Source organism: Heliangelus exortis, chromosome 5 (genome assembly GCF_036169615.1).
Source record: "Heliangelus exortis chromosome 5, bHelExo1.hap1, whole genome shotgun sequence".
Classification (NCBI taxonomy): Eukaryota; Metazoa; Chordata; class Aves; order Apodiformes; family Trochilidae; genus Heliangelus; species Heliangelus exortis.
The window spans coordinates 35,296,779-35,309,059 of NC_092426.1; the positions used below are offsets into that span (position 1 = coordinate 35,296,779).

Genomic DNA, 12,281 nt, shown 5'->3' on the forward strand with positions numbered 1-12,281 from the left:
GGTCTTGGTTCTTTTCATGCATACTCCCTAGCACTAATAGGGACCACCTGATACTGACACAAAAACTGAAGAGGACTTGTAGAGAATCTTTTTTTCTTCTTTATCCAGTTACTCAGTCGTTGCTTTTTAACATCTTACTGGTGGGTTGGGTACAAAATGCAGAGCTGTGTCTTGCTGAGTTGAGTGCAGGTGTAAGGGTTTTTCACCACTGCCCTGCAGCACGCTCTTTTAAGTAGCAGGTTTATGTGCTCTTGTATAACTTTCATTTATTTATTTATTTATTTCTATTTTTAAATCAAACAGTATTCTACAAGCAAAAGTATACTGGTGCAGAAAGCATTTCTTTGGAAAGTAAGGTAGAATGGAAGTCAAGGCCATGTTGCAAAACCACTTGTTTATGTGCAGTAAGATTTAATACATTTTTGGTGTTACCTGTTCCAATTGTTCTCTTTCCACACCATGAGAACATAGCTAATTGAAATAAAATCCATGAGAAAAAAAATTACCTGTATCACCCAAAAGGATGATTTACTTTTTTTTTTTTTTTTTTTTTTTAGCTAATACTTTCTGCATTTGATAGAAAGACCCAAACTATGTGTACTAACAGGTGTCTCATTGACAGTGATATAAAAAAGAGGAAGAATAGCTATTTGATGCTCTGAAGGTAGCTCACCTGCTTTTATTTGATCTGTTCATGTGTTGAAACAGCCACTGAGCTGTAGCTGCAGGATGCAGTGTCAGCTGCTTTTGTTCTGTTCTGTCCTTTCTCAGTGAATGAAGCAGTAAGTTAGCATTACAGGGCCAGAGGCTTTGTGCTGTCTGCTGGCAGGAGAGGCAGGTGAGAACACCTCCTCTTCTTGCTGGGCAATTCTGCATTCTGAGCAGTGTCTTCTGTTGTCTTTTACACAGTAGAGGAGATAGCAATAAGCTACCATAAATAAACAGTATCTGCCTCTGTAGGATTTCTAACTTTCATTCTGCAGGATGCTCTTGCCCCCTGCTGAATTTAGAAAAATCCTGGTTAGGTTATCAAGAGGCTGAAGTCTTTAAAATGGGTGTCCCCAGTAGGGTCCACAGAGGTTGTGGCTGTTTCTGCACTTGTGTTCTGCAGAGCTGTGCATCTCCAGCTCACTTTGGGAAGGTTTCAATATGTATTACAAAATAGAGGGTTAAAAAGAAATGCAGAGCCCCAGCTGGGCATTAGAAACATTAAATACCAGAGTTGAATCAAACAACAGTTTGATGCTGAGATTTGAAAGCAAAGCAGGCATGGCATCATTTTTGTTAAGTGCCCCAAGTTTGCTGAAGGTGATGTGTACCTTGATTCATTACTAGCAGAAGAAGAAAAAATTTTGTTGAGGGTGAAAGAATTAGACATTTCTCTTCATTTGAACAAGGAGTATTAATCTTTATCCAAGGTGTTGTAATAAATTGTTTTGTTTAAGTATTCCTCTCAGTAAATTGACAGTATCATTTGCTACCAAAGGGCAGAACTAACAGTAGTAGAACCACTGCATAAATCATTAAATCAGTGTTGAAGTAAATAACTTCACCCGCGATGAGGACTGAATTGAGTTGCAGCAGAACTTATAACTACTGTTTGTTTTGCAACATTTGCTTTGCCAAAGGGAAAAGCACCCCTCAGTCTTAGAATAATAAATGGTAGTTGCAGTGCATGAGAATGTTAATTAATTCAGTAATTATGGTCATATTATGAGACTTGTATGTGCATTTTAAATTCACGCCTTTCATTTAACAGTCTGTGAGTTTGGGGTTTTTTCATTTCAGCAGTAGATGCTCTCAAAGTCAAGGGCCAAAGTGATTGAGTAGTGCAGTTCAAGAGGCTTTGGGATTTCTATGTTATGCAAACTGGCCTATCAGCATAACTTAGCATATTTGAATGAATTAATTCCTAAATCAAGGTAACTCTGGTCAGGCAGTATCAGATCTGCTTTGATTAATGCTCAGATTTTAAAAAAATTTTCTCCAATACTTTTAATTTCACTGCTGCTCACCAACATACCAGATAGTGAAGCAAAGTACTTGAGAAATGTTTTTTTGGTAGTTGCTAAATGCCTGAGCCTTATCACCTCACTAAAAAAATGGCATCTGTACTTTGCAGAGAGTTTAGATACAGTGTGGGTGAACAGACTGGACCTGCCCATCACTGCCTTTTGTCTGGAACTCTGTTCCAGCACTAGGACAGAAAATCTTGCAGTGCTTAACAGCTCAGAGTTGGCTCCTTGTGGGATAACCCAAGGTCTTCTCTTTCCAGCACTGGCAATCCTGTACATTTTTTTGGTCATAAAATTATCAGGTTTTTTTAATATATGTATAGAAAAGGCATTGAAAAGATACAGTTCATAGAGTATGACAAAAAATAATAAATGCAAATCTATATTCTTTTACTCTCTGACAAGCAAATGGTCACAAAGCTTCTTTCTTCCTCTGTTCTGCAAGTCAAATGAAATGAGCTTTTCCTTGTACCTTTAATCCTGGATGGAAGATCGGGGGGGGGGAAGGGAGTGGTGGTGTCTGTGTCTTTCTTTGCCTTTATAATAAGGATTTTTTTAGTTTTATGTGTAAAAGAATTGCAAGGTTACCCTATCACATGGGGAGTGAGAGGAAAAGAATACAACCTTTTGATGGTGGTGAATAGAGTTTCCACTTTTTCCTGTAATTTATAAGCTGCTCTGCTTGCATCTACTTCACAGTATTTGGGGGTAAGGAGGGTGAATCTGATCTTCAGTGTGGGATAGCACTTGGCAGTGCAAAGAGTTAAATGGTGCATGAAATGACCTGTCACACTGTATTATGTGCCATAGTATCGTACACACAGAGGAATGCTTAAAAAAAAGAAATAAAGGTAGCAAAAACAATTTCTGAAGCTCCCTGTTTTGTTTACTTTTGAAGAGAAGCATTTTTTGTGTGTCCATATATGTTTGTGCACAATTTATTTTAGCTAAGCCACAGGAGCCCTTCAGCTTCCAAAGCAGAAAGAAGGGGTATGCTGTATAATTTAATCAATTCATTAGGGGAGGTAGGTGTAGAGATTCAGTGCCTGTGATACAGCTGTCCTGCAGGGAACAACAAAACCAGGCTTTTGCATCTCATACTGGAAACAGGTTATGAAGTTATTTTCCCAGTGGCTCTGAGTAGCTTCATTACTGTGAGAGAAGTTAGGAACATGTTTGTGAAGCTTTTAAAAATGAGTAAAAAATGAAGGCACACAGCAATTCAAATCCTAACATTCTCAGCTTCATACTGTAGGGTGTAATCTGATTCTGCCTGCAGCTGATAATGCTTCACTGAAGCTCAGATTAAAACAAGTCCACAGTGTAGAAACCCTGTCTTAAAATTCCTGTGTCCTTCTTTTTACTATGAATACTTTCAGCTCTTTCATGAAGGTACAGACAGAAACCTTCTCTCAGTCACGGGGCCTAAATCCAGTGCAAATGTAGGCTTTACAGTTTTAAGCAGAAAATAGTCACTTTCAATGGGAGTTACTTTATTTCCATTTTCTTCCTTAGCATGCAGAATGTATGTCAGAACTGCAGCAGATATTTATTTATCCCTTAAGCTACAGAGTTTACTCCCTGTTGAAAACCTGCTAGTTGGGTAGAAAAATCTGTTTTACTTTTAAAAAATGAGAATCAGAGAAGGACATAATGTTCCCCAAGTGTTTGAGGTGATAATTCCCTGCTTATCATTACTCAGATATCTAAAGATAGCAGTGCCAATGTTAAAACCCTCATCAGGCATCCAGCAACTCCATCCACACTTCTTATCTCCTTAATACTTACACCTCTGTATTTCACTTCAATAAATGTAATGAAATATTGAAGAATAAATATTTAGCAGCTGCTGCATTTTGTGAGTGTGGAGGGGATGCAACTCATGAGGAACAACTTATCTTTTTATATCTGCTTGGCATATTTTAAAATAATTTATTTTCTGCCAGACCCAGGAGTGGCCTTTTCCAGCCTCTGGTTCATTTTCACATGGCTGTGGGGTTGGGAAGGAGGTGACAGGGATGGCAGGCAGGGGGGGAGATGGCAGCTCTGTATTTCCAGCTTCAGAGAAGGCTGATGAGTCTTCAGAATATTGTTCAGTTCCCATCTTTGGGAAAGTGCAAATGGGAGTCTGCCTTGGGTTTGTGGATTTGGTTTCAAGTGGTTTGGGTGCAGTTCTGTCACAGTTTAACGCTGGGCTGGCAATTAACCCAATGGCAGATTCTCTCTATTGAATTCCCCTCCCCTCCTTGATAAAGAAAGGAGAGGAAATGAGAGAGACTTATGGGTTGGAAACTACACACAGCTTTAATGAAACAGTAATAAAAAGGAAAAATTACTAAATATATACAAATATACAGAAAAACAATACCATGTTCCTCCCCATTTCCCCCCAAGTACGGCTCAGGACACCACTGAGGCTGCAGGGCAGCCCTGGGACAGTCCCAGGCTGAGGTCCTGGAGGCAGCAGCAGAGGGGAGCTGGAGGCAGGAACACATGGATTCAGGACGGACTGGATCAGGACAGTGAACAGATGGAATCCTCCCCGGGTGCTGGCCATGGACAAAGGAGCAAAAGAAGGAAGGGGCTTGACCCTCGTGGTCCCTCAGGTTTATGCTGAGTATGACACACGTGGGATGGAATACTCCATTTGGGCAGCTTTGGTCACCTGTCTTGTCTGCTTCTCCCTAAAGGAGGGTTGCAGGTGTGACCCCTTTACTCCCTTTCCAGAATATAAAATGTTCCTCAGAACCAAGTAGTGGCCTTGATTCTGCAGTCCATTTCTGGCCGTAGCTGTGAACACTGAGCATTAGCAGTCCTAGAAGCAGAGACTGACAGAAGGTTGCTGCTCATTTCAGCAAGTACAGCTACTTAGAAGAGACTTGGCTGAAAGCAAAATTACAAGACAGAAAATTAGTTCCATCCTGGCCCAAGCCCCAGAACAAGTTCATAACCAGCTCTTTATTTTTATCAAGGTTTGGGGATGTGCAAGTTCCTGCACTGGAACAGATCAAAGATCCACCAAAGTCCAGTATTTTTTCTGTCTGTAAGTGCCATATATTTGCCACTCCAGAGGAATGTGACCCTCCTGTGCAAGTACTGTGCTTATCAAACTGCATTTCAGCATCACAGGGGAGAGGGAGGTGGAGCTTTCTGACACCATATCATGTGTAGACCACTACAGGCTAGCATTTAAAAAATGAATGTAAGCATGGCCAATACCAGTGGTAGCTGTGCTGGATGGACACTGAAGTCCTAGTGGCAATGGAAGCCCTAATGCAATATTACCCCTAGCCTGGGGCTCACTACAGGGGGAGTACTCTGTGTTGGGTGAAAATTTAGGGTGTTTATTCTCAGTTTATTCTCACAAGAGCCTTGTCCTGACTTCCACTGAGTTAATTTCTGCAACCTGTTTGCTACTGCTCATTACACATGGTGGGAAAGAGAGCACTGTCTTGGATCCCAAGTGAGTCCTTTTATTGAATCCAGGAATTAGCATCTAACAGCATTTGCTTGCTTGATGTGGTCACCTCATCCATCTGTTATTTTATATAACCTAGTGTAATCCTGAAACACCTGTGTGCTGCTTCTAATCAGGATTGAAAAGCTAGCCTCAAATCAGGTTACAAATTGGAGATTCACCCTGGTATTTTTGGAGGATTTAAAATTCCTGGAGCTTTCTCAGTTGTTGAAGCACAGGTTTCAGCATAAGTTTGTTTTGCGTGAGGCTCAGTTCATGGCCAGAACTCCAAGTGAATCTCAAGGTGTGGGAGCTAACCCTCCAAAAGAAGCATTTCCAAGATCAAAGCTGTTGAACTAAAACTCTCTTCCTTTTGGCACTTGCGAATTTGAGCAGTTTGTGCAGTGTTACTTGAGATGGCAAATGGGTCAGAGTAGCTTCTGGGCATTCCCCAGGCTGGGTTAATGGGCTTCACCTTGTGCCCTGCCCGTGGAGGGGGTGGCAAGGGGCCCACATGTGCGTGCCTGGAGGTGGGGAAGCAGACATGCAAAGCAGCTCTGTCACTTCGTGTATCAAGTTTACTCTTCCTACAAGAGTCCCTGTGTGGGCTGTGGTAGGCATGTCTGCTCCACTTGTTCTCATTCATCACCATAAAAGCAATCTGGAGACCTGCATAGTTTTACATTCAGTGCAGGGATGCAATAGAAAAGAAAATCTCTACTGTTTCCACGGCAACTTGTAGGGACCCTGGCTGGAGGGAGGCAGGAGGATGCTGTCAGTCCCTGCAGTCAGTGACTTCGATTAAAGCTTGTCAGAAGAGAGCACATGGCTCTCCTGCTCCCCCTTCCTCCCCCTGCCCAACCACTCCTGGTTATTGACACAAGGGGACTGAGGTGAATACATCACTGTGAGGACACCTCTGGATTTCCTATTATAACTTTATCCCTTCATCTCTCAACCCATGCTGCTGCTTAGCTTTAATTCAGCCTTCTATCTCCAGAGAGATGGCCACTGAAGAGCCCTTCAGGATCATCCCTTCAGATCTTGCTGAGGATGGTGTGGTCAGAAGTAGTTAGTACTAAGTGACTGGTGACCTGTGTAAAATGTCCTGGGAAGCTTAGTGCTGCCAGCACCAGTGGCTCTCAGCACCACTGTTCAGGGGACAGAGGGACTGACTGAACTTCCTTCTTTTTTCCCCCAAAGTGGTTCTTCCAGTTCAAATTGTATACTGAGAAATAGTTTATAGAGTATTCCACCCAATGGTTTCCTTGGCTTAAACAGTCTGTGTATTTATGCATGTATCTCTGCATAAATTTGCATATGTGTTTGTACAGTTCATAAGTCACACAAAAGCCATCCCTGTTCAGTGCATAATGTATGGCAGTAATGATATAATTTCTTTCACCAAAATGTGACTTACATCACACATCAGTGATAATTCTACAGACATTTGGTTTCCATTGGGGTTCTTTATTTAAAATTTAAATCATCTTCACTGGATATTTATGGTACTTTCCTACAGCCATACAAAATTTCACACTTCTGTTTAAAGAGCAAAGTAAATATTTGGCATAATTGGCAGCTAACCTGAGAAGGTTTCTAATTAGTGTCCATGCTCTAAATGGTGTAAGGTCTTTCAAGCTAATTATGTGTATATATGTGGTATCTTCACTGTCACTATAGAAAGCATGGGGACAAAATGCACCACAGTTCACAAGAAATTTCTGCTATACTGTAAAATAAAAAGAAAAAAAAATACAAAAAGTCCCAAGCATTTGTTACTGTAGTTACAGTTGCACAATCAGTAACCAAGTGTTCACTTTTAGTATTTTACACAGCTTTCTAAACATGCCAAAACTGTCTCCTCTTTTAAGCAGCTTTAGCTCATGTGTAGAATTTGAGGTCATTGGGAGTTGTCTGACAAAATGTTTTTAATGAAAATTAAGTTTGCATGACACTGTTGCATTGATGTCTTTTGCTTCTACGTGTTAACACTGATGGGCTAAAATGCTTGATTTTGGGGAGGGAGAAAATTGCATTAGTTCAGCTCCTTTTGACAATGTCTGTTTGCTGAATTAATTTGCTAAGCTTTGCTTTGCTGCTGAATATTAAACCCTCTTTTCCAACTGTGCATATACTGCCCAAGGGGAGTGGCTCCAGCTCCCATTTTCCATGACTGCATTTTCATCTAACGCAGCCTGGGCCAAGCCAGGGGTGCCATGCAGAGCTGACATCCTGGGCTGTGGTATGGGGAGGGATAATCCCATCAAAAAGCTGCTGCTTGATACTCCCCAGACTCCAGTGTTGCACCTGAAACAGCTGAATACAAAATGTCACAGTTCTTCCATAGGCATAATTTCAGTTAATCCAGCTGGTGTGGTGAAACCTTTCCCTCCACAGTAGATTTCACTCAGTTTGTGAAGGTCTAGCTAGGTTAGCAGCAGTACACAAATAATCACTACCAGTGGTTTGGTAGTTTTCCCTTAATTTCCTTCCTATTCACAGTAGAGATACATAAATCCTAAAGCATGTTTCCAGTCTCAAGGTGACATTATTACCTCTGTTTCACCCTCCCTGTAGACATCTGAAGAACACAGCTGTTGTTTTCTTTCTTTCTTTCCTGACACACACTCAAGCGTGAGGGGTGGTATACTCTGCCTTTATCTTAAATGAGCTCTGAAATGGAAAAAGAAGCAGAGATAAAAGCTCCATCAGGAAGAGAACAAGTTCCATCAGTGCCCCTGCCCTGAGCTGTTGTCAAAAGATGCAGGAAGCAGCCAGATGACCCCGCTCTGCTCTGCCACCCTCTCATTTTCTTGTTGGTGTTGCTGGGGTTGTGAAAGGCTGTCAGAGATGGAGTGTGTACCTTTTGATGTTGTATAGCATCCACTGTCCCGAGACACACCAAAGCTTTTTCTGACATCTTTGAATTAAGTTTCACTGCCCCTGTACATTTCAGTCTTAGCTCTGTTATACAAGAGAGGAGACCTGGACAGAGACAGATGAAGCTGTTTGCTGAAGGTCACTCAGCAGCTCTCTGATGGTGCTGCTCTGCTGCTTTCCAGATCTGTCTTTATACAAGGTGATCCTTTCTACCTGGAGGGTGTCCCAGGCAAGTGTATTAGCCTTGGTTTTTTTTTTTTTTTTTTAGTTATTTTACTATTTTTTTCCCATCTTCCTATTCCTGGGTTTGAGCAGAGCGGAATTGTCTGGACTGGTGAAGCAAGTTGGTTTCAAACATCCTGTAAAATTATCCTTCCTTGCCTCTGCCTGGGGCTGTGTGGCAGGAGTCAGCAGGTGCAGAAGGCACAGGCATGATGGTAGTGTCAGAGGCACTTATGGGGCCCATAGAGCTTGGCAATGTGAGAAACCATCTATTTAAAACTTGTATTTCAGTCAAGAGTAAAGGATTAGTTGTATTTATAATTCTTGTCATCATGTCCTCTGTGTACCATCCAGCTCCATCAATGTTCATGAGAGCCCTCACCTGCTGGGACAAAGAGGACATTTGGCATTGCACAGATCTGTGTATCCAGTGCTGTACATTTAATGTTTGTGCTGGTGAGTGATGCTTGGAGACTCTGGCCGAGGAGAACTGGTGACAGAAATCCCCCAAGCCAGTACCTCCTGCGAGTAATCAGACAGGAGCCCGATGCATACTTAAATATTCAGAAATAATCAGCATGACCCTTCCTGCAGGGTCCAAAGGTGTAGACATGGCCAACTCTGAGTCTAGAATATGAAAGAGGCACTGTTTCCCTCACTAGCTCACAAAAATGAGCTGGTAAATGGGACTGTGGTGGCCTCTGACATCTTTACATGGTAATCACTTAATTTCAATTAAACACTTTGAGCCAGGTAGCTCCAATAAGCTGTTGCTGGTGTCCTGGCATGGGATCTTGGGAGGCAGAAGTTGTTGGCTTTTCTTTTTCTTGTGTTACTTGCCCTTCCCTCACTGTGTTGCCTCCAAGGTCAGCCTTGGCTCAGCAAGGCTGTGTCCACCAGCATGCTGCAGTCTGGGTGCCCACTTGATTTTTGGTGCTGAGAGAAAGAGAAGCCACTGCAAAGTCCTGAGTCCTTTTGCCCCTTGTAATGGTAACAGTAGAGATGTTGTGTGGCACTGACCCAAAATTGCCAGGCTGTGATGTTACATTTGTTGTTCTATTATGATCTATTTTATATATATATACATATATATATATACACACACACACATATATATACAAACTCAGCAATGCATGTAATATTTTAGTTTTCCCTGCCTCAGAAAAGGGGCTTCTCATCTACCAGTGGTAGACCTCTCAGCTCTGACAGAAATTCAGTCTTTTACTTCATGCCTTTGCCCTCCCTAGGCCAGCAGAAGTGCTGACAATGGAAAAGAAGAGGTCTGATGAATAGCAGCAAATCCCACATATCCATTAAATCCCCGGAGGTTCTTTGTAACAAAATATGTTTGTAAAATCACATCATTTACCTGTTGTACAGTCCTGTCTCCACTGACAACGTGCTTCTGAAGCTGAAATCCCTTTTCTGTGCATTGAAAGTGGGTTAATGTGAAAAAAATAATTTTGGACAAATGTAGGGAGCAGAGGTATCAACAACAAGTCAGGAGGAAAGGCAGATCTTTAAGCATACATTAGACTGTGTAGCTAACAATGACAGCAGATATATAAATGTTCTGGCTTTCTCAGGGAGATAATGACCCAGGACCTACTTGCAGGGAAGAGCAGCAGTTCCCTTTACTGTTGAAAAATCAGACCAGCTTGAAATGGCACTTACCCCCTATTCTGGAAAAAAAACATTGCCTTTTGTTGGGTGGAGGTTATGTTCCTTACACTGGGCAGAACTCCTTATTCCCTATCTTCCAGATAGGGCAACCTAAAGGATATTTAATGTCACGCAGAAACTGAAGGGAGGATCATGATGTGTGAAGTGTCTAGGTAATTTTCTTAAAAGGTAAGATTAAAAGCTTTGATAAAAGTGACCTTCAATGCTTGATGATTCCTCTTCAGTTTTTTTTCCACACTTGAAGCTCTAAAAATTGCTTTTTTCCACTTTGGCACTGTGTCACTTACTTCATGAAACATTTCCATAGCTAGGCTGGAATTTGGATGCTGGGTGGTAATATGTGCAAATGTTGGGGTGGATGCAAAATGCAAAGGTTGGTACAAAAGATCAGATCTTTTCTTCCTAGTAGACTGACCAGAAACTTGGCGTAGGGTATAATACAGTATCTAATATTTTATTTAAAACTTGTTTATAACTTTAAGAAAGGATAAAACAATCAAAATGTTTCTTCAGATAGGCTGCACTGTCCCCTTTGAGCAGTGCAGACTCTTGCTGGAGACTGTAAGAAAGACTGGGAGGGAATGGGAGGACTCCATACAACCAGAGGCTGTATCCCCTTACAAGTAAGGAGGGCAGAAAGTGGTAGTAGTCATGCTGTAAGACAAGAGGTAGAAGGAGCCTTTTGGGAAAGGCATTATTTCTAGGGCAGTTTTGCTTATTTGATTTAAAATTGCAGTAGGCTTTTATAGTTGAGGCTGAAACCCAAATTAATGCCCTGTTTGAGACACCAGTGGCTGCTCGATGGCTTGGAATGGGGATAGTTTAGGAAAAAAAACTCTATATGTTTTGCTTTTAATATAATTAAAGATACAATTTGCTTGAAATTGAACTTTGCTTGGGGTGATAAATCAAGTTTGGTGTTTGTTATAGTTTACATTGACCAAAAATAAGAATTTTATTTTCCTGTAACAAACCATCTTTTCCAACCCATTTTTCCTTATGAACCTCCCATTGAAATAGAAAAGAGAAATTACACTTGCATTTTTAAAGTTCTTAATTGTTCCTGGAAGTGTGGAACTCGTGTTATGTTCTGGATGTAGTTTCCTCCTAATATGCATGAAAAAAATCTCTCTGGTACCAGCTGCGAGTGCATATGGATGAATTCCCTTGTAACAAAGGGCATTTTTCATTACCTCAGTGAAGTGATTCTCACTCTGGTTGACCTTCTTGGTCCACCCTTTGCAGGCAACCAGGCCATCCTGTTTCCCTGGCAGGTCTGGTCTTGAAGCACTGTATCCTCATAGGATGTTAAAGACAAGAGGTGCTGTCAGGCCCCTCGAAAAACCAGGCAGTCCTGTGAAATGCTTCTTGTCCAGCCTGAGAGGAGCAGTTACTCCAGCAAATGGCCTTGCATAAAGTTCAGATAAAGGGAGAGAAGATATTAATTTTTGTAGTGTTTGGTTTGAGGAAAATGTAGCATTATTGTAACACAAATTAACTCCAGGTATCCAATCCTCCTGTAATCTGTTTAATATCTCAGGATATTTTCATCTCTGTGACTTCATTCCTGCTGAGAATTTGTTCAGGGCATGTGTTAACTTAAAAATAATATGTAAACAAGGTGTGAACGGTTCAGTTAAGTGATAGCCTGAGGTTAAAAACACAGTGATCAAATTCAGTGTCTGAAGTTGGCAGGGAAATTTTCTTGCCGCCTCGGGAAGTCTTGAAATTAAACTTGTCTTGAAACGTAGGTGTTAAGTCCATGAAAAGGAACTCACTTGCACATCTAAATGAAGCTGGTGGTTCAGAGCTGAAGAGGGATGGTTGAGGTTTCTGTAGGAGAGGAAAGGGCCGTGTTCCCACCACGTAACCTCTATGCCCAGGTTGTGTTTCACAGAATCTGGGAGGAGAAAGGTAAAATCAGAGCTGTGTTCCCTGTCTGGTCACTGTTGGCCTTAGCACCCTGTCACCAGTGTTGTCAGCCACTCAAGCTAACAGAGCCCCCAGCTCTGAGTTTATTT

The 12,281-nt window shown here is 41.6% G+C and overlaps 1 protein-coding gene across 6 annotated transcripts in view; it reads left to right on the forward strand.

Moving 5' to 3' along the window:
- RGS6 (regulator of G protein signaling 6) overlaps window positions 1-12,281 on the forward strand; it is a 260,455-nt gene that overhangs the window by 142,124 nt on the left and 106,050 nt on the right. The window lies entirely within an intron of this gene.